Raw genomic sequence first — 24,095 nt, 5'->3', positions numbered from 1 at the left:
AGGTATGCTGTGGTATCTGGCATCAAACCATTGGACTTGTTTTTCCAGCACATCCCACAGATTCTCTCTTGGACTGAGATCTGGAGAATTTGGAGGCCATGTCAACACCTCAAACTCATTGTGTTCCCTCACCCATGCCTGGATTCCTCAGACTAGGCCACTTTCTTCCATTGCTCTGTGCTCCAGTTCTGATGCTCAAGTGCCCATTGTAGGGTCTTTTGGCTGTGAACACGGGTCAGCATGGGCACCATGACCGGTCTGCGGATACACAGCCCCATACACAACAAACTGTGATGTTCTGACACTTTTCTATCAGAACCAGCATTACTGTCACCAGCAATCTGAGCTCCTGTGGCACTTCTATTGGATCGGACCACATGGGCCAGCCTTCCCTCCCCACTTCCATCAATGAGCCTTCCCTCCCCACCTCCATCAATGAGCCTTCCCTCTCCACCGCCATCAATGAGCCTTCCCTCCCCACCTCCATCAATGAGCCTTCCCTCCCCCACCTCCATCAATGAGCCTTCCCTCTCCACCTCCAACAATGAGCCTTCCCTCCCCCACCTCCATCAATGACCCCTCCCCACCTCCATCAATGAGCCTTCCTCCCCACACCTCTATCAATGATCCCCCCCCCTCCACCTCCATCAATGAGCCTTTCCTTCCACCTCATTCAAAGAGCCTTCCTCCCCCCACTTCCATCAATGAGCCTTCCCTCTCCACCTCCATCAATGAGCCTTCCCTCTCCACCTTCATCAATGAGACTTCCCTCCCCACCTCCATCAATGAGACTTCCCTCCCCACCTCCATCAATGAGACTTCCCTCCCCACCTCCATCAATGAGCCTTCCCTCCCCACCTCCATCAATGAGCCTTCCCTCTCCACCTTCATCAATGAGCCTTCCTCCCCCCACTTCCATCAATGATCCCCCCCCTCCACCTCCATCAATGAGCCTTTACTTCCACCTCATTCAAAGAGCCTTCCTCCCCCCACTTCCATCAATGAGCCTTCCCTCCCCACCTCCATCAATGAGCCTTCCTCCCCCCACCTCCATCAATGATCCCCCCCCTCCACCTCCATCAATGAGCCTTTCCTTCCACCTCATTCAAAGAGCCTTCCTCCCCCCACTTCCATCAATGAGCCTTCCCTCCCCACCTCCATCAATGAGCCTTCCCTCCCCCACCTCCATCAATGAGCCTTCTCTCCCCCACCTCCATCAATGAGCCTTCCCTCCCCCACCTCCATCAATGAGCCTTCCTCCCCCCACCTCCATCAATGAGCCTTCCCTCCCCACCTCCATCAATGAGCCTTCCCTCCCCACCTCCATCAATGAGCCTTCTCTCCCCCACCTCCATCAATGAGCCTTCCCTCCCCACCTCCATCAATGAGCCTTCCTCCCCCCACCTCCATCAATGATCCCCCCCCTCCACCTCCATCAATGAGCCTTTCCTTCCACCTCATTCAAAGAGCCTTCCTCCCCCCACTTCCATCAATGAGCCTTCCCTCCCCACCTCCATCAATGAGCCTTCCCTCCCCCACCTCCATCAATGAGCCTTCCCTCCCCACCTCCATCAATGAGCCTTCCCTCTCCACCTTCATCAATGAGCCTTCCTCCCCCCACCTCCATCAATGATCCCCCCCCCTCCACCTCCATCAATGAGCCTTTACTTCCACCTCATTCAAAGAGCCTTCCTCCCCCCACTTCCATCAATGAGCCTTCCCTCCCCACCTCCATCAATGAGCCTTCCTCCCCCCACCTCCATCAATGATCCCCCCCCTCCACCTCCATCAATGAGCCTTTCCTTCCACCTCATTCAAAGAGCCTTCCTCCCCCCACTTCCATCAATGAGCCTTCCCTCCCCACCTCCATCAATGAGCCTTCCCTCCCCCACCTCCATCAATGAGCCTTCTCTCCCCCACCTCCATCAATGAGCCTTCCCTCCCCCACCTCCATCAATGAGCCTTGGCTTTCTAGGACCATGTCACGGTTGGACGGTTCTCCTTCCTTGGACCACTTTTGGTCGGTCCTGACCACTGCAGACCGGGAACATCCCACAAGAGCTGCAGCTTTGGAGTTGCTCTGACCCAATCATAGATGTTACAATTTGGTCCTTGTCAAAGTCCCTTAAATCCTCAAACAGATATTTTTTCTACTTTCATCATTTTAACTTCAGGGACAACATGTTTACTTGCTGCCTAATATATTCCATCTACTTTCAGAGGCCATTGAATCCCAATTATCAATGTTACTCACTGTACTGCTCAGTGGTCAGAAAGTTACGGCTGATGGGTGTGAATGCTTTACTGTTCCCTTCCCACTACGAAATCCTATCATGACCACTCTGAATGCCTGAAGTGTATTGTGGTTAAATCTTATTTCAGCAGAGGTCCCAATATTAGTCCTTGATTATCAGACTCCACTAAAATGAGAACCTACCTCTCCATATAGAATTACTTTGGATGGGACTCATTATAATACAGGATCTCTCTATAGAAGATCAGGTTTCCCGATAAATGTACTCCACCACAAGCAGAAGTAAGGAGGCCATTTCTGGCCAAACCCAGGCAGCTTCATTACACAATAAAAATCGGCATCATCCCAACCATGGTTATTGGTCAGTGAAGCAGGGATATCCCAGGGACAGACCAATGGGAAGGTCAGTATTCATATACCTAAGCCTTCTGTATTGCTCTGTAAACCAAATGAAAGTAGGTAGGCCATAGGGTGATGTGGAGGTAATTCTAGGGACCCAAGTGCTGCTTCTATCTTCTATTCTGCTACAGACAGCAATACCAGAAAATACTTCATCTTGAGGGGCCCTACCCCAAGTGACAGTAACCACATCTTAATTTAGGAGGTTCACAGGGACAGTGTAGATCATTAGCAGAGCCATCGGCAGGCCCTACACCAGGGGGAAGCCTCCTGCAGGATCCACACCAGGGGGAAGCCTCCTGCAGGAGCCATACCAGGGGGAAGCCTCCTACAGGATCCACACCAGGAGGAAGCCTCCTACAGGATCCACACCAGGAGGAAGCCTCCAACAGGATCCACACCAGGAGGAAGCCTCCAACAGGATCCACACCAGGAGGAAGCCTCCAACAGGATCCACACCAGGAGGAAGCCTCCAACAGGATCCACACCAGGAGGAAGCCTCCAACAGGATCCACACCAGGAGGAAGCCTCCTACAGGATCCACACCAGGAGGAAGCCTCCTACAGGATCCACACTAGGAGGAAGCCTCCTACAGGATCCACACCAGGGGGAAGCCTCCTACAGGATCCACACTAGGAGGAAGCCTCCAACAGGATCCACACCAGGAGGAAGTACCCGTATGACCAGCAGTACCCACCAGCTGTCTACAAAATAAGTAGAAAAGGTATGTGCATTAGCATGTGTAAATTGTTGCAATATGTTTTTTAATAACTAGTTGTGTTTTGTCATATGTCATGTCTTTGTTCATACATGTATGAATAAGGACATGAGATTTTCTGGCTGTCTAAGTCATATGTGCTAGGAGTGTGACTAGCCTCCAGCACATAACTGTAAATATCCCAGCATGTGCAGTGTTTCTGACTCCTACCACCATCACCACTTCAAATCACTGAAGTGGTCATGGTGGTTAGAGTGTTCCTTTAATATCTCTCAGAAGAAGTAAGCCTCTGTATACTGGTTCCATTTCATTTGATCGTCCTCTAGTTGTGTTAAATTTAGTGGTGGGGGGCGCGGTGGCGCAGGAAGGTCACGGTGACATTTTATTGCTTATCTACCTTAACTATAGTATATATTTTATATGCGGCCCGAGAAAATTTCTCTACACTGAATGTGGCCCAGAGAAGCCAAAAGGTTGGACACCCATGGTATAGATCATTAGCAGAGCAATCTGCAGGACCCACACCAGGGGGAGCCTTTCTGTGGAAGCCACACCATATATGGAGGTCAATGAGAAGCTCTGAAGAAGCTGCTTCTTGACTTGAGTGGTGGGGGATTCATTATATTTACTAAAACTGGCAAGTGCAAAATCTGGTGCAGCTCTGCACAGAAACCAATCAGCTTCCAGGTTTTAGCCCTGGTTCACCCTGAATGCGGCTTTGAAATTGTGGGACTTGCTGACATCTGTGCAACTTCATGTACAAATTTCTATGCAAGTTGCACCTAAAATCAGCAAAAAGTAGTGCAGGAAACACTTTTTCAAATCGGTGCGGCAGCAAAAGTTGGCGTTGCACCAATCTGAACAGTTCCATTGCCAACAATAGGGTGCGACTTGTCATGCAATTTAAACCATCAAGTTTCACCAGGGTGAACGTGAGTGGATTGTCAAGACTTAACTGAAGAAGCTGAAGTTATAAGCTGATTGGCTGCCATGCACAGCTGCACCAGTTTCTGCAGTCTCCAGTTTTAGTAAAACAACCCCATAGAGTTCATCATAAGCCTTGTGTGGGAGCCACATTATACGGAGGTCCTTATGAAGCGGCTTCAGGACTTGACTGGTGGGGGTTTTATAGAGTTTATCATAAGCCTTGTGCAGGAGCCATACCAGGGGGAAGCCTTCTGCGATGGTCATTATAAAGCTCTGCAGAAGCAGGTTCATGACTTGACTGGTGGGGTTAGGGGATCCATAAAGTTCATCATAAGGAACAGAACCTTCCATCAGCCAGTATTTTGGAGCGTTACATTATGATGCCATGAGGACCAGAACCTTCCATCAGGCAGTATTTCGGAACATTACATTATGATGCCATGAGGAACAGAACCTTCCATCAGGCAGTATTTTGGAGCGTTACATTATGATGCCATGAGGAACAGAACCTTCCATCAGGCAGTATTTCGGAACGTTACATATTGATGCCATGAGGAACAGAACCTACCATCAGGCAGTATTTCGGAACATTACATTATGATGCCATGAGGAACAGAACCTTCCATCAGGCAGTATTTCGGAACGTTACATTATGATGCCATGAGGAACAGAACCTTCCATCAGGCAGTATTTCGGAACATTACATTATGATGCCATGAGGACCAGAACCTTCCATCAGGCAGTATTTTGGAGCGTTACATTATGATGCCATGAGGAACAGAACCTTCCATCAGGCAGTATTTCGGAACATTACATTATGATGCCATGAGGAACAGAACCTTCCATCAGGCAGTATTTCGGAACGTTACATTATGATGCCATGAGGAACAGAACCTTCCATCAGGCAGTATTTTGGAGCGTTACATTATGATGCCATGAGGAACAGAACCTTCCATCAGGCAGTATTTCGGAACATTACATTATGATGCCATGAGGAACAGAACCTTCCATCAGGCAGTATTTCGGAACATTACATTATGATGCCATGAGGAACAGAACCTTCCATCAGGCAGTATTTCGGAACGTTACATTATGATGCCATGAGGAACCAAGTACTACACCCCAAGCGACCAGCGGGGCAATGTCAGGCTCATCCATTCTAAAGCCTCATACACACAATCAGATTATCGGGACGATCTTTTGTCCGTTTTTTTTTTTTTTTGTTGCAGGCTAGTCTCATATGGAAAGTTATGAGGTTACTTTCATACGAAAATTCCCATACGACAGAATTCAACTTTAGAAGTGATATCATGTGTTGAATTGTTTTGTATGTGTTCTTTCGTTTCTGAGCATGCCTAGTCTTGCTCTTATGATTTTATAATTGTACGAAAGATCTCTAATGAGAAAGGGGCTTTTTTATGTTTATTGTTTCTGATCATGCGCAGTCTTTCATACCGAATATTTCTCATAAGAAAACATTAAGCAGAAATCGTTAGTTCTGTTCACGTACAAGAAAAAATTTGAGTTTGTCCCTTCCGAAATTTTCATTTGGAAAGGCTGAACCAGATGCCAAAAGTTGTGTCCAAACTATACAAAAATCTAACAATCATGCCTCATACAGAATTTTTTTTGTTTTGTGTGCATCCCACTTTAGTTTAGTGTGGACCAGTGGTGGGATTCAGCCGGTTCGCACCGGTTTTATGGAACCGGTTGCAAACTTTCTGCAAGTTCGCAGAACCGGCTGATCCCTCTAAACTGGTGGCCGGGGAGCAGCAGAGCAGTGCGCCCCGAGGCCGACTCCGCCCATTCTGTGACAATAGCGAATGAAAATTTGCTATTATCACAAGGATCCTCCTCCTGGCCAATCAGGGATTGGGTCCTCCAGCTCCCTGATTGGCCGAAAGGCAAACGCCGTGCCATTGGCCGAGGAGGCGGGAGGACTGAGGAGACGCGGGGAGCCGGGACTGAAGAGAAGCTGCCGTGATGACCGTCCGTGAGGTAAGTAAACGGGTCTCGCGGGGGGAACGCTGGAATTCTGCAATAATTCCGTGCAATGCTGTGGGCGCTCTGCAATGATCATTGGGGGCAATGCTGTGGCGCTCTACAATGATCATTAGGGGCAATGCTGTGGCGCTCTGCAATAATTGGGGGCAATGCTGTGGCGCTCTGCAATGATTGGGGGCAATGCTGTGGCGCTCTGCAATGATTGGGGGCAATGCTGTGGTGCTCTGCAATGATTGGGGGCAATGCTGTGGTCACTGTGCATTGAAAGGGGGGCACGCTGGTCTCTCTGCATTGAAAGGGGGGCATGCTGGTAACTGTGCATTGAAAGGGGGGCACGGTAGTCAGTGTGCCTTGAAAGGGGGGGCACGCAGCGCTGGTCACTGTGCATTGAAAGTGGGGCATGCTGGTCATTGTGCATTGAAAGGGGGTTATGCTGATCACTCTGCATTGAAAGGGGGCACGCTGATCACTGTGCATTGAAAGGGGGCACGCTGATCACTGTGCATTGAAAGTTGGGCATGCTGGTCTCTCTGCATTGAAAGTTGGGCACGCTGGTCTCTCTGCATTGAAAGGGGGCACGCTGGTCACTGTGCATTGAAAGGGGGCACGCTGGTCTCTCTGCATTGAAAGGGGGCACGCTGGTCACTGTGCATTGAAAGGGGGCACGCTGGTCTCTCTGCATTGAAAGGGGGCACGCTGGTCTCTCTGCATTGAAAGGGGGCACGCTGGTCACTGTGCATTGAAAGGGGGCACGCTGGTCACTCTGCATTGAAAGGGGGCACGCTGGTCACTCTGCATTGAAAGGGGGCACGCTGGTCACTGTGCATTGAAAGGGGGCACGCTGGTCTCTCTGCATTGAAAGGGGGCACGCTGGTCTCTCTGCATTGAAAGGGGGCACGCTGGTCACTGTGCATTGAAAGGGGGCACGCTGGTCACTGTGCATTGAAAGGGGGCACGCTGGTCACTCTGCATTGAAAGGGGGCACGCTGGTCACTCTGCATTGAAAGGGGGCACGCTGGTCACTGTGCATTGAAAGGGGGCACGCTGGTCTCTCTGCATTGAAAGGGGGCACGCTGGTCTCTCTGCATTGAAAGGGGGCACGCTGGTCACTGTGCATTGAAAGGGGGCACGCTGGTCACTGTGCATTGAAAGGGGGCACGCTGGTCACTGTGCATTGAAAGGGGGCACGCTGGTCACTCTGCATTGAAAGGGGGCACGCTGGTCACTCTGCTGGGAAAGTCGGAACTGATTACTAAAATTTTTGAATCCCACCACTGGTGTGGGCCCACGTTGGACCAGCTCACAGTGACTGCAGAGGACCACGTAGAGCAAATAAAGGTTGATGAGGAAAAGTCTGAATTCTGAGATGTCCCCCATTTTGTAGGAGAGGCTCAGCAGAGCAGCCGGCTCAGGTTGTCTGTGGGAAAACATGAAAGATTTGTCAGTTAGTCCCTAGAGGTCTATAGACCTAGGAGTGACATGGACCAATAGGCATAGCTATGATTGCACCTCATAGTGAAAGTCTTGAACCCCTGCATTTTAGGCCATGCAGAGCTTACAGCTACTGGATGGCTGCCAGGTTACAGGAGTCAGTTAAGGAACTACTCTAACTAAATAGAGCAAGAGGGACACAGATCAGTAGCTCAACAATCACACTAATAACAGCACTAGCAATCAATCCCGACCCAGACGTGGTGTGAATAGAAGTCAGATGGAGCGCCTCCTACAACGTGATCACTACCAGATGTGGTACAAAGGCGCCCCCCCCATAGTATTAGTAGCGGGATGGAGCACACTTCACATTTTATCACATGCTGTAAATTAGAAGGAAGGAACAAAAGGTCAAATGTTAAAAAAAAATTTATGGCCAGAGGCTCTGAAATGTCACTGGGAGGCAAATCTGCTATAAAGGAATCCGTGTAAGGGGCCACATCATCCATGTAAAGATCACCCGAAAGTGGGCCACATGCCTCACACATGCAGTGATCACCCCACAGGGAAGTGTGCCTCATCCATGTAACAATAACCCCACATGGGCCTTATCACATAGCAATCACCCCACAGGAAAGTGTGCCTCATCCATGTAACAACCCCACATGGGCCTTATCACATAGCAATCACCCCACAGGGAAGTGTGCCTCATCCATGTAACAACCCCACATGGGCCTTATCACATAGCAATCACCCCACAGGGAAGTGTGCCTCATCCATGTAACAACCCCACATGGGCCTTATCACATAGCAATCACCCCACAGGGAAGTGTGCCTCATCCATGTAACAACCCCACATGGGCCTTATCACATAGCAATCACCCCACAGGAAAGTGTGCCTCATCCATGTAACAATAACCCCACATGGGCCTTATCACATAGCAATCACCCCACAGGGAAGTGTGCCTCATCCATGTAACAATAACCCCACATGGGCCTTATCACATAGCAATCACCCCACAGGAAAGTGTGCCTCATCCATGTAACAACCCCACATGGGCCTTATCACATAGCAATCACCCCACAGGGACGTGTGCCTCATCCATGTAACAACCCCACATGGGCCTTATCACATAGCAATCACCCCACAGGAAAGTGTGCCTCATCCATGTAACAACCCCACATGGGCCTTATCACATAGCAATCACCCCACAGGAAAGTGTGCCTCATCCATGTAACAACCCCACATGGGCCTTATCACATAGCAATCACCCCACAGGGAAGTGTGCCTCATCCATGTAACAACCCCACATGGGCCTTATCACATAGCAATCACCCCACAGGGAAGTGTGCCTCATCCATGTAACAACCCCACATGGGCCTTATCACATAGCAATCACCCCACAGGGAAGTGTGCCTCATCCATGTAACAACCCCACATGGGCCTTATCACATAGCAATCACCCCACAGGGAAGTGTGCCTCATCCATGTAACAACCCCACATGGGCCTTATCACATAGCAATCACCCCACAGGGAAGTGTGCCTCATCCATGTAACAACCCCACATGGGCCTTATCACATAGCAATCACCCCACAGGAAAGTGTGCCTCATCCATGTAACAACCCCACATGGGCCTTATCACATAGCAATCACCCCACAGGGAAGTGTGCCTCATCCATGTAACAACCCCACATGGGCCTTATCACATAGCAATCACCCCACAGGGAAGTGTGCCTCATCCATGTAACAACCCCACATGGGCCTTATCACATAGCAATCACCCCACAGGGAAGTGTGCCTCATCCATGTAACAACCCCACATGGGCCTTATCACATAGCAATCACCCCACAGGAAAGTGTGCCTCATCCATGTAACAACCCCACATGGGCCTTATCACATAGCAATCACCCCACAGGGAAGTGTGCCTCATCCATGTAACAACCCCACATGGGCCTTATCACATAGCAATCACCCCACAGGAAAGTGTGCCTCATCCATGTAACAACCCCACATGGGCCTTATCACATAGCAATCACCCCACAGGGAAGCGTGCCTCATCCATGCAGCAATCACCCCCAAAAAGGGCCGGAGTGACTAACCCATGTAGAAATTACCCCACGGGGGCCTCATCCAGAAATTATCTCACCTGTGCAGCTTCCATACTAGGGATCCGCCGATATGCACTTTCCCCGATATATCGGAATTGGCCCCTGAGGTTACCAATATTTAGGGAAAGTGTTGTACCAAAGTGATGCCTGCAGCTAGAGGCATCACCCCGGTAAGGGCGTCCATAGTCGACTGTCGGCTGTCTTGTAATGACAACCGCTGCGGCTGTGAGCCGCTCGGCTGTCATTACAAGGAGGGGATGTTCCACCCCCCCCCCCCTCCCGCGGCTCGCCCGGGTCTCCCGTTCCAGAGATATGAGCCCTACAATCCGACAATCTCTCCAGAGATATGAGCCCTACAATCCGACAATCTCTCCAGAGATATGAGCCCTACAATCCGACAATCTCTCCAGAGATAGGAGCCCTACAATCCGGCAATCTCTCCAGAGATATGAGCCCTACAATCCGACAATCTCTCCAAAAATATGAGCCCTACAATCCGACAATCTCTCCAGAGATAGGAGCCCTACAATCCGGCAATCTCTCCAGAGATAGGAGCCCTACAATCCGGCAATCTCTCCAGAGATATGAGCCCTACAATCCGACAATCTCTCCAGAGATATGAGCCCTACAATCCGACAATCTCTCCAAAAATATGAGCCCTACAATCCGACAATCTCTCCAGAGATATGAGCCCTACAATCCGACAATCTCTCCAGAGATATGAGCCCTACAATCCGACAATCTCTCCAGAGGTATGAGCCCTACAATCCGACAATCTCTCCAGAGGTATGAGCCCTACAATCTCTCCAGAGGTATGAGCCCTACAATCTCTCCAGAGGTATGAGCCCTACAATCTCTCCAGAGGTATGAGCCCTACAATCTCTCCAGAGGTATGAGCCCTACAATCCAACAATCTCTCCAGAGATACAAGCCCTACAATCCGACAATCTCTCCAGAGATACGAGCACTACAATCCGACAATCTCTCCAGAGATATGAGCCCTACAATCAGACAATCTCTCCAGAGATATGAGCCCTACAATCAGACAATCTCTCCAGAGGTATGAGCCCTACAATCAGACAATCTCTCCAGAGATATGAGCCCTACAATCTGACAATCTCTCCAGAGATATGAGCCCTACAATCCGACAATCTTCCCAGAGATATGAGCCCTACAATCCGACAATCTCTCCAGAGATATGAGCCCTACAATCCGACATTCTCTCCAGAGATATGAGCCCTACAATCCAACAATCTCTCCAGAGATATGAGCACTACAATCCGACAATCTCTCCAGAGATATGAGCCCTACAATGCGACAATCTCTCCAGAGATATGAGCCCTACAATCCGACAATCTCTCCAGAGATATGAGCCCTACAATCCGACAATCTCTCCAGAGGTATGAGCCCTACAATCCGACAATCTCTCCAGAGGTATGAGCACTACAATCCGACAATCTCTCCAGAGGTATGAGCACTACAATCCGACAATCTCTCCAGAGGTATGAGCCCTACAATCTCTCCAGAGGTATGAGCCCTACAATCCGACAATCTCTCCAGAGATACAAGCCCTACAATCCGACAATCTCTCCAGAGATATGAGCCCTACAATCCGACAATCTCTCCAGAGATATGAGCCCTACAATCTCTCCAGAGATATGAGCCCTACAATCCGACAATCTCTCCAGAGATATGAGCCCTACAATCCGACAATCTCTCCAGAGGTATGAGCCCTACAATCCGACAATCTCTCCAGAGGTATGAGCCCTACAATCCGACAATCTCTGCAGAGGTATGAGCCCTACAATCCGACAATCTCTCCAGAGGTATGAGCCCTACAATCCGACAATCTCTCCAGAGGTATGAGCCCTACAATCCGACAATCTCTCCAGAGGTATGAGCCCTACAATCCGACAATCTCTCCAGAGATATGAGCCCTACAATCTGACAATCTCTCCAGAGATATGAGCCCTACAATCCGACAATCTTCCCAGAGATATGAGCCCTACAATCCGACAATCTCTCCAGAGATATGAGCCCTACAATCCGACAATCTTCCCAGAGATATGAGCCCTACAATCCGACAATCTCTCCATAAAAAATATATACAAGTAAAAGTTACAAAAAAAAATAAATAAAAAAGGACACACAATTGGCTATGAAAATAAAAAGGGATAAAGCAGAAAGCAACCGAGGTTTATTCTGCGACAGAAGCATGTCAGAAATGTCCATAATTCCCCACCTCTGTATGAATCACCCCGCCCATTTTCCATGCTCCTCCATTGAAATATTGATGTGGGCTGGACTTTTGCCTTTGGCCAATCAAGTACCTGAACGGCTCCGATCGCTGGGTCGGGGGTGGGATTTCCATCACCAGTGTGGCCGTCCGATCACATCAATACCAATCACTGCCCACCGCAATCAGGCGCCATATAACGGTTGTGTGCGTTTCTCTGCGATTCTCCATCCGCTACAAATACAGATTTCCGTGTACACGTCACCCAACATGTCCTATCAGAAGGAATTATCTCTGCCACCAATATATCACCATTTATGAGAGAAAATCCATTCCTCAGATCTGCTGATATCAGGTACAGCTAGGAGACATTCTGGGGCTCCTCACTGCCCCCTGCTGGTTCTCTAGGCTGCGGTTAGAAACCATGGAACCCCATACAGCCTGACCTCTGCACCCCCCAAAAAGTGACTGAGGACATTCATCAGTCCCCTTCTCTACAGCCGCAGTTGCACAGATTGTGAATGAGCAGGAAGCTTTAGAGCGACTTCCTATTCATTCATCTAACTGAAGTATAGTAAACAGTTTACTATGCTTCAACGATGGACAGGATTGATCAGTACTGATCGCTCACTGTGTTCATTCAGGAAAGAAGGGGCGTGTAAATGACATTCTCGTGTGCCCGCAGCAGCTGTCAGTGGGAGAGGAGGGAAGCTGGCAGCGCTGTGGGGGTAAGGGGCACACAGGGAGGCCTAGAGAGCAGATAGAAGGGGAGCATGTGCTAGAACCAATCCCCCTGCAGTGCAGCCAGAAGGAGACCAAGGAGACGCTGGTGGAGCTGCAGGAGGAGGCATAAGACAGTACAGCTCAGCAGGTGCCTGGGCCCCCTCCTTTTGAACTGATGGGGCCCAGGACCAGTCAGGAGGGCTGGTTGTACTGTCTTAATTGGCACTGCTGATACTTGTAGTAGCCAAAATGGCTAGTAAACGCTTCAAAAAAAAAAAGGCGGCGGCAATATTCACTTGGAAGGGGGACTTTATTGGCATCATCTCTAACCTAGAATCTAATCTGGTCCTGTCCTTTTCAAATGCTAATGGAAGAACATATCTATGACGGATTACTGAATACTACATCTTTAATAACACAAATAAACTACGTCAAAATTCACACTTCTACAGACCACATGTCAGCTACCGGCATAACTACCCGACTTACATTTATGTTACAACCCCACAGGGGGCAGTGTGCTTCCTCTGGGTAGTGGAGTGTCACCCTTCGTAGCCATTAGCATTTAGTAGTGCATTAGAGCCAATATTCTCCAATGTATTGCTAGCCGGAGTCCACCAGCCAGAGTTCTTTACTTCAATTATAGATCAGCAAAATCCATACACAAAGCCTCGGCCACAGCAGCTTAGTAAGGTCGGTGTTGTTGAAGGTTACAAGGACAGGTTTGGCAGGTCTGAAAACAATGTAGCACTTCTACTGTGCCAGCAGCCACAATAAATGAGAGCCTTCATCCGCCCGATACCTGATGGAGCTCCATGGTACCAGTTAATTATACGTTTACATCTTTCAGCAATAATCACCTTCCCCGTAACACACCCTTTAGGGGCAAGACACTGGTGGATGGTCTGAATTCTCCTCATTACGGCCAAGAACACGACAATACTGACTCATGACAAAACCTGCCCAGTGGAGAACATTTTCTGAAGGACCCAGAGACAAGGCAGTTGAGACCCAACAGGTGGAGCATTTAATGATTACAGATATACTTTGCAGCTCCTTATCTGAGGAGTAATCACCGCTCCATCACTCAGACCACCATCGCCAGATAGGCAGTTGAGGCCCACAGATAGAAGGATGGTGAGAGAAACAATTAAACGGTGTCGGTCCTCTTCCTGTAGACAAGCACCAGTCAGCTGGGAAGTAAAAGGTTTTGGTCCAGGAACATGGATAGATTCACTTACACAAGATTCCTACACAAGATTCCTAGAACTTTACATATGTTCCCATACAAATTAGGTTCGAACATTCAGCCAGCACACTCAGGTGAGTCTGGAGTTAGGACATCCTCCAGGTACAGTACAGACCACCAAAAGGCAAGGCTGAAGGCACTATTTCTGCAGGTGGGTGTGACGGGAATCACTTTGGTTGGGGGGCCCGTGGAACACAGCTTACATTCGAGAGGTTAAGAAATCCCTGTCTCAGCTCCCTAGGCCCCTCGTATGTGTAAGTCACCCTGTGTCTATTAGGGTGACCAAGGAAATGATGGACAGCTAATTAAGGGACACTGAGAATATGGTTTGAATTACTTCAAATGGGACAGCAATAATTATCAACCATATATCTCAAGAAATATACGAAGACTATTCCTGGCCTGTTTGATTCTGAACATGTTCAGTGAAAGAGCCAATCACATTGGCCTCTGTTCCAGGTCCTTCAGTGTCAGAGACGGACAGTCTGTCACTGGTGGTCTCTTCCTATTGTCTGTGTATTGAGGTATCATGTGTTTTCTGTTAAGCCTGTCTGTCCCATGGTTAATGAACTCACATGTGGTTTCTGTCCAGATGGCTAGATAACTTGTTTAGCTTAATTATATTTCTGTATACAATTTCATCTGCATATGATGGCACGTGACCTGCTGGGGTAATTTGATCAGGAGGGGGGTGTATTCATGTGTGTATGTAGCACCCTCCCAAGTAGGTGCTAGTGAAAGAGTATAGTTTTTACCTCGGTCTGCCTATCAGAGGAGCAGCAGGCAAATCTATATTGCTTTCTGTCTAGCAGAGAGTAGGATCTGTAAGTTAGGTCTGCTCAGTGTGCGATTCATTGGGTCTAGGTAAACTTCTAGAGGGGATGATAAGGGACTATATAGTAGAGTTTGCTAAAGACATCATCAGCAGTAATCAGCACAGGTTTACAAAAGGGCGTTCTTGTCAAACCAATCTCTTAACATTCTACGAGGAGGTGAGCTGTATAGGGGCAGACCAGTGGATGTGGTGTACCTGGATAGGGGCAGACCAGTGGATGTGGTGTACTTGGATTTCGCTAAGGCGTTTGATACAGTTCCCCACAAGCGCTTAATTTATAAAATAAGGTCTGCAGGTATCGATAGCAGGGTTTGCTCTTGGATACGGAACTGGCTAAAAGGGCGTGTCCAAAGGGTGGTGATAAACAGCGCATACTCAGACTGGTCTGAGGTAGTAAGTGGGGTCCCCCAAGGCTCAGTCCTGGGACCAACCTTTTTTATTTACCAAATTTATTCATAAACAGCATTGAGGTCGGGGTCAGGAGTTCGATATCAGTTTTTGCAGATGACACAAAATTGGTCAGGGCAATAACTGCACAGCATGAAGCAGATATCCTACAGAATGACCTGGACAAAATAACGGAGTGGACAACGATATGGCAAATGAGGTTTAATGTGGAGAAGTGTAAGGTTTTGCACTTGGGGACTAAAAAACATCAATACACGTTAGGAGGGGAATCAAAAATGGAGAAAGATCTGGGAGTCTTGGTAGAGGATAGACTAAGCAACAGCATGCAATGTCAAGCGGCAGCTGCCAAAGCCGGCAGAATATTAGCATGCATAAAGAAAGGGATGTATTCCAGAGATAAGACTATAATCCTTCCACTTTATAAAACTCTGGTCCGACCGCATCTGCAGTATTCTGTCCAGTTCTAGTCACCAGTCCTCAGGAGGGATGTGTTGGAGCTGGAGAGAGTCCAGAGAAGGGCAACTAAACTGATTAGGGGATTGGAGGACCTTAATTATGAAGAGCGTCTGCAATCGCTTGATTTATTCTCCCTGGAGAAGAGACGTCTGAGGGGGGACATGATAGCAATTTTTAAATATCTCAATGGGGATCTCAGCTTAGAAAAAAAGCTGTTCATTCGAAGGGATTGCATGAGGACTCGAGGGCATACAATGCGATTAGAGGAGAAGCGTTTTAACCTCAGGCAACGTGGGGGGTTCTTTACTGTTAGGGCTACAAGATTGTGGAATTCTCTACCACAAGAGGTGGTTTCTGCAGAAAGTATGGTGGCTTTCAAAAGACTCTTAAGCCCCGTACACACGCGCAAATTGTCGGCCGAACAATCGGCCGTCTTTTGTCCAGGGCTGTCGTGTCTGTTGAAAACTGCAAAAGACTGCACACAAATTTTGTCAGCCAACAACAGCCGACTGCAGAAGTGATGTCATGTGATGGTTAACTTTCCTTGTCTTTTTTTTTTCTGAGCATGCCCAGTCTTGCAAATCTGTTGTCTGTCGAATTCTGTACTGACTGGCGAACAATCGGCCGCTCTGGTGTCGGCATACAAAAAACGGAATTTCTGTAAAATCTTACCTGTAAAATTCCTTTCTCTGAGTCCTCCGACAGTCGCCGCCATCTTCATATTCGTCACAATGGGGTATTAGACTTTGCTCCGTAGGAGTAGCTAGGCAACAGAATATGTCAATATTAAAGCTTTTAACATATCCCCACCCCAGGGGGTGGTCCCCTCAGTCTATACCCTCCTGCTTCATACTTCAGTTTCAGTGGAATAGCAGTAGAGTACCTAAACCCCAAAAGAGGGGCGGGGGCGGCGACTGTCGGAGGACTCAGAGAAAGGAATTTTACAGGTAAGATTTTACAAAAATTCTGTTTTCTCTTACGTCCTCCGACAGTCGCCGCCATCTTCATATTCATCACAATGGGGACGTCCCAAAGCAGTGCAAACATGAGGGGAGGGCAACGCAGTCTCCACATCAAAGAAAGTAACCTTACCAAAGGAAGGAAACCAGCTGGGCAACATGAGAAAAAATTTGCTCAACGGGAGCAATAACCCAGGAAAAAAAACAAATAACCCAGGGATAAAAAGAAATCCCAAACAGCCCAAAGGTCCAAAACAAGGGACCCTAAGGAACTGCCACACTAAGAACCTTGCGGCCAAAGGAAGCATCTGCCGATGCTTGAAACTCCACTCTGTAGAATAGAGTGAAGGTGTGCACGGTCGACCAAATCGCCGCCCTACACACCTGGGCCACAGAAGCCCCATGACGCCAGGCCCAAGACGTACTCAGAGATCTGGCAGAGTGCGCCTTCACAGGCATAGGGGAAATTTTTCCCTGCAAAGCATAGGCCTGTTCAATGGCCTGTCTGAACCAATTGGCGACGGCAGAAGCCGACGCCGCTACGCCCTGCCGAGGACCCCCGGAAGGACAAACAAAGAATCCGACTTGCGAAACGATTCAGACGATTTTAGGAAAACCCTAATCGCCCGAACAACATCCATCCAAGGAGTGCAACTCCACCTCCTTCGGATATTTAGACTTCGCGCAAGGCGAAGGCAAGACAATGTCCTCATTGAGGTGAAATTCCGAAACCCTCTTCGGAAAAAAAGAAGGGTTAGGTCGCAAGACCACCTTATCTAAGTGAATGACCAGATACGGAGACTTGCAGGACAAGCTGCCAGCTCCGACACACTGCGAGCCGAAGTGATCGCCACCAAAAAAGTTGACCTTCTTGGACAACATAGACAACGAGATCTACCTGATCCGTTCAAAAGGACCATGGTGTAACACGGACAGAACAAGATTCCAGTCCCAAGGAGGCAGAGGCACCCTCCTAGGAGGGACCAGATGCCCCTGAACAAAAGTGCCAACCAAGGAGTTAGATGCCATAGGACGTTGAAAGATAACGGCCATCGCAGACACCTGACCCTTGATCGTAGCCAGCGCCAAACGCTGGCAACACCCTAGACACCGATTACGGGCGAGGTGAAAACGCCCTGGACTCACACCAGGCAAAATAGGCCTTCCAAGTACGGTAATAGACCTTCCCCGAGGAAAATTTCCTCGCGTCGATCAAAGTGTAAATGACCTCAGGGGAGAGACCCCTATCCCTCAGGACCTCGGTCTCAACAGCCAGGCGGACAAAGCCAGCGACTGTAAAGCAGGATGGAATATCTGCCCTGGAGACCGGAGATCTTCTCGAAGAGGCAGACGCCACGGGGCGTCGACCGCCAAATGCACAAGGTCTGCGTACCAGGACCGGCGAGGCCAGTCCGGTGTCACAAAAAACACTGTGTTCTGGTTCCGAGTTCAACCTGCGAAGGAACCTGGACAGCCATTGAAACTGTGAAAACGCATACAGCAGTCGGTACTGATGCCACGGAGCTACCAACGCGTCTGCCCGAGGATCGCGCAGCCTTGCCACGAAGCCTTTTCACCTTGCTGTTTAGACGAGACGCGAACAGGTCTACCTCCGGAAGACCCCACTTCGCGCACCACATCTGGAAGACATCCAGGTGGAAGGACCATTCCCCCTGGTCCGGGGACTGTCGGCTTCAGATAATCCGCCTGCCAGTTCTCCACCCCCGGAATGTGAACCGCCGATATCGCCGGGACGCGCGTCTCGGCCCAAGACAGAATGTCGGCCACTTCCCGAGCCGCTCGGGCTCTCTTGGTGCCCCCTTGGCGATTGACGCAAGCCACCGCCGTGGCATTGTCCGTCTGCACCCGAACCGGACAGCCCTGCAGCCCGTCCGGCCAACGGTGAAGGCAGAGATTCACCGCACGCAATTCCAGAATGTTGATCGGAAGGGAGGAAACCCCCTCCGACCAAGTTTCCTGGGCGGACAGAACGCCCAGAACACCACCCCAGCCCGACAGGCTGGCATCCGAGGTGACCACCGTCCATGAGAGAGGACGAAAAGACTTGCCCCCCCGACACCGCCGGGGACTGGAGCCACCACAGAAGATGCCTTCTGGTGCAATGGCCCAACGAAATCTGGAGATCCAGAGATTGCGGTCGCCCGTCCCACCTGGACAGGATCTCCGCTTGGAGACCCCGCGTGTGAAACTGGGCGAAGGGAATCATCTCAAAAGCCGAGATGATCAATCCCAGACATCTCAAGCGCGTCCGGAGTGAGGAGCACGGAACATCCCTAAGGGACCTGACTTCTTCCTGAAGAGTCCTGAGTTTGTCGTCTGGTAGGAAGATCTGCGCCCGAACCGAGTCCAGAATCATTCCCAGGTAGGGAAGACGAATCGACGGACACAGCGTCGACTTTGGAAAATCATCATCCAACCAAACTCCTGTAGAGTCAGCATCGTGATGGATAGGTCCTCCTCCAGACCCTGGCTGGTCGCAGACCGAACCAGAATATCTTCCAGATGAGCCCAGGGCATCCCTGTCCTGGGCTCTCAACAAACCAGAAACCGGTGCAAGCACCTTGGCGAGAAACAGTGGAGCCGAAGCGAGACCAAAAGGTAACGCCACGAATTGGTAGTGATCCTCCGCAATGGCGAATCGAAGGTACCTCTGGTGACCCTCGAAAAACGGGATGTGAAGGCACGCATCCTTCAAGTTGATGGAAGCCGGAACCAGGGCAGCCACCACCGACCGCAGGGATTCCATGCGGAACTAGCGAACCCGCACAAAGCGGGTCAGAGCCTGTAAGTCCAGAATTGGACATACCCTGCCCTCCTTCCTGGGCACCGTGAACAGATTGGAAGAGAAACCCCCGAAATCTGTCCAGATGAGGCACCGGAACCTCCTGAGGGAAAAAATCTGCTCTCCGGCCGAGAGAGAAAACTCGATCTTGTAGCCAGAACGAACGATTTCCTGAACCCACCTGTCCCGAACACGGGCCAACCAGGGTTGAAGAAAAAACGAGCAAGCGTCCCCCCACCCCAGAACTGGGTGAGGGCGCCCCCGCAGGCCGCATTGTTATGGGCAGCGGGTCTGGACTGGCTGGACTTCTGTTTACCTGACCACGGCTTCTTTTGGGAGCCTTGACCTTTGAACGGCTTGCCCTTATAGTGCGCCCGAAAGGCACGAAAGGACCCCCGAGAGGGCCTAAAAGAAGCATGCTTCTTACCATGAGCAACCTCAGCCTTGCGGGATTGGGGCAAGAGCGTGCTCTTACCACCCGTGATCCCCTTTATCAGTGTATCCAAGGATTCTCCAAAAAAGGCGAGATCCATCATAGGACAGATTGGCTAAGGTCTTGCGCGAAGATTGGTCCACAGACCAACACTGCAACCAAACCAGGCGGCGAGACAATACCGCCACACTGTGAACACGTGCAGCCAACGGTACTATATCCAAGTCCGCATCACACAAATACATGACACCCTGATGGATTTGATCCACCATATCCAATGTCGCCGGTGAGGCTGAATCAGCCACCAGGACGCGCCTGAGTACCTGCGTCCAATTCGCGACAGCCTGGGCTGTCATAAGCGAAGCAAATAGAGCCTTTAGCATAGAACCCGTAATAGAGTAAGTATGATGGGCAAGAGACTCCAGCCTCCTGTCCGTAGCATCCCGGAACACCGTGGTGTCCTCTGCAGGAATCGCAGTGGACTTATTCAAAATCGCCACCGCGTGATCCACCGGAGGTGGCACACACCACCGCTCACCAGTAGCGGGCGTGAAAGGATACTTGGTACAGCAAAGGGCTCGCGTATATTGCGCCATTGTTCCTTAACAGCGCACAGAAAAACATCAGTGCAAGGAAAGACCTGCGATGTCATGCTTCTTCTCTGCGTCCCATAAGCTGCCAGGGCAGCAGGAGGACATGGTTCATCCTGCAAACGCAGTGTTTGCTTGATAAAAGCAATCAATTCATCCATGAGTGCAAGCTCTTCAGGCGAGCCAGGGGGAGAATTATCCACCCCTTCTACCTCAGCCTCCACCTCGGACCCCCAAGATCCAGGGAGGAACGGGACCCCCGCTAAGGAGACCCCAGCTATAGCAGCCCCATCACCATCACCCTCTGAATCAGAGGATATTGAAACTCTGGGCCGTTTTGTGGATCGAGCAGCCACAAGCATTTTCACCTGAGCAGCAATGTTAGCCACAACCAAAACCCCCCCCCGGGGGGGAAACAGCAGTCCCTTGGTCACCCACCAAAGTGGTAGGAAATTTGCTTTCCTGAGAATCCATTGCCCCAATACCATGCCGGAGAATAAAGGGTTAACAGCCCCTTAAACAATCGCGGCGAGCGCTGACCACCGCACACACACACTAGCACAAGTTTGACCCCCACAGGGAGAAAAAACTCAACTCAGGCAAGGAAATAGGGACAGGGAGGTAAAAACCTGTAAAGACCACCGCTGCTTCCTCGATCGGTGCGCCCAGGGAAAGGAAGCTATGCAACACAGGGCGCTCTATGAAAGCCTATGGAAGGCTACAAGAAAATGGCCGCCCGCAGTGAGACCATGCGGCCGGAGTGAGCGCTGCCAAAATGGCGACGAAAACGCCGCTCCTCCACCTCAGTGAAGTGGAGAAAACACACCACATGTATTAAAACATACATACATCGCTGTAATGTGCCCCAAACATGAAATAAACATGCCCCACAGCCTTTCACACATTCACAGTCTGACACAAATAGTGCAGCACATCCCCCCCTCCTCGCAGCCCACAGCATGCAGCCAGAGAGATAGGGAACTTAACAGTGTGAACACAGGCAGGGTAACAGTTCCAGACTGACACCCCCCAGACAGACAGGTCCCCACACAGATACACTTACCTCCTAAATGGCGTGGGGAACCCGCACAGGCGAACAAGCCACTGCACATGTGACAGGGAGAGTCGCATCCAGGACGCAACAAAAATGGGGTTGAGAAACCGCACAGCGTCCAGTGAGGTAGCCACCTCACCATAGCATCCCTGCACCGAACAGGGATGGGTCGTTCAATGCGCCAGGAGCGTTACCTGACTGAACGCTCGAAGGCAGGCTGGGAAGCCACTGACCCACAACCTGCTAACAGGGGTCTTCAGATTTGGTAGTTATTTCTTTTGCACTTGCGCGCTATTCTTTTTTAATAACAGGGGGATCAGCCCGAGACCCAGCCCGCACGAATCCTCTTCATCAGAAGAACTAACTAACGCTGACAAAAATAACAGCTAAGTAAAGAGAGAGAAAACTCAAAAATCAAAAAAGAATAGAGAAAGGCTGAGACAAAATGCCCCAGCATAGGAGACATTCAGCTACTCCTGACAAGCTAGACATTGAAACTGAGATATGAAACAGGAAGCAGGAGGGTATAGACTGAGGGGACCACCCCCTGGGGTGGGGATATGTTAAAAGCTTTAATATTGACATTCTGTTGCCTAGCTACTCCTACGGAGCAAAGTCTAATACCCCATTGTGACGAATATGAAGATGGCGGCGACTGTCGGAGGACGTAAGAGAAATTTTAATGCTTGCACAACAGATTCTGTTCGGCCGGAAGCGCGCTGTCGGAAGCATCATACTAACAAGCTGAAAATCGGCCGATCGGTCGTCAGCCGAATCTTTTCGGCCGACAATCTGCACGTGTGTACGGGCCTTTAGACGTACATCTCAAGGATCAGAACATACAGGGGTATGCGAGATGATTGCAGCCACACACACCTACACAGGTTGAACTGGATGGACTGTTGTCTTTATTCAACCTCACCTACTATGTAATCACACTGGTCCAATAGGGAGGCATGTTGGAGGAAACCTGACCAATGGGTACATAGGCTTTGCATAGCCCCAGTGCATTCTAGGATACCGTATAAAAGCCAGGAGCACATGTGGTGCGGGGGTCTTTGGCTGGTGAGCAGAGTCCCAGATCTCATCCTCTGTATTAGTGGCACGTGACATCAGGTCATTCAGAGGTCCAGGAAAGCTGACCTGGGGGGGGGGGGAACCCTGGAAAAATAGTATTGTGAGTACAGAGGATCGTTGTCAAGGGGCCTGACCTGAGGGAGGGCCATCCCAGAGTAGGATAGTCAGAGGACAGGGGTCAGTGGTCGAGAAAGGGGATGCTGGGAAAGTGTCCTGAAGAGAATTCAGTTCAAGTCATCAGGATAGAGACTTAACCCCAAATTCACCGAAGTGGCAGGGTGAATCAACAGCCTGGCTGTACCGTGAATTTAAAGTCTCCATCTTGTGAATAGTTAATTTGGAAGATCCCACTATTCCTTTCTCCCATCCCCATTTAAAATAAAACACCAAAAACTACATAGCCCTGGACTGATCATTTACTGAGCCAAGAAGTAAAGTGTTAAATTGTGAATACCAGTAACGGTAACACAAAAGGGACCCAAAAGTGCAATATCCAGCAGTCCTTAAGGGGGCAGTGCTACATATATATTGTGTGAGACTGTTCAATAAAGCGGTTGATGTTTTCAGATACATACAAGCTAAGTTCAGGCTAGTTTTGTATGTAGGGTGGCTAGAATATCAGATATACATGTTCAAGACTGGAGGAAGCCATATGCTGACAGAAGCCCACAAGCACAGTGTGGGTCACGGTTCCGTTACACTGGTTGGCAGTGGTGGGATGCTTCCTGCAGTCTGGGACTTCCAAACCTCCACTGGGTTCCAAGGTCCAGATAGAAGAGGAGGAGAGGTACAGATACCAGCCACCATGGAAGAGGAATTCAGAAGGAGGTTGTGAGAGATGCGAATACAGCACAGGGGACCGGTGTCAGAGCAGGTCCTGCTAGGATGGTATGATTCTGTGCGCTTGGAACTCTGGAAGGAAACGCTAGCCCATGAGCAGCGACACCAGGGAAAAATCCTCCCCTCCATCCAGGAAAGGTACTGGTCCCAGTATGGATTGTGGGTGCTGGTTTTGGGAGATAAACTGCTCAAGGAATGGAAAGCCGAGTTAAGTAGGCTTGTCCAGGAGGAGATGCGATTGGACAAGAGCTACAGAGCTCTCCGCTGGTATGTAACCCAAGTGTGCCCATGGATGACAGCCCTACAGAAGGCTTTAGCTACAGAGGCCTGGGACTGTCAGAGAAATGGTCAGAGGACCCTAACTTTGGGAGGGATTTGGAGTGGTGGTTAGAGGAAATTATGGATTCCAGAGAAGAGATCCAGAACATCGTGAAGTGCTCTGGGCACTGGAAGATTTGGAGTTTCTGGCCGTTCAGGAATGGGAGCTGGAGATCGCCTACAGACGGCTGCTAGACTCTGCTCAGCACCAGCCAGTGTTACCAGGAGAGGATATTGTAGGACCCTCGTCCCAGCAGCAGCCAACAGCA

Source organism: Pelophylax lessonae, assembly GCF_965119305.1.
Source record: "Pelophylax lessonae genome assembly, chromosome: 4".
NCBI lineage: Eukaryota > Metazoa > Chordata > Amphibia > Anura > Ranidae > Pelophylax > Pelophylax lessonae.
This window is presented reverse-complemented; position numbering follows the sequence as displayed.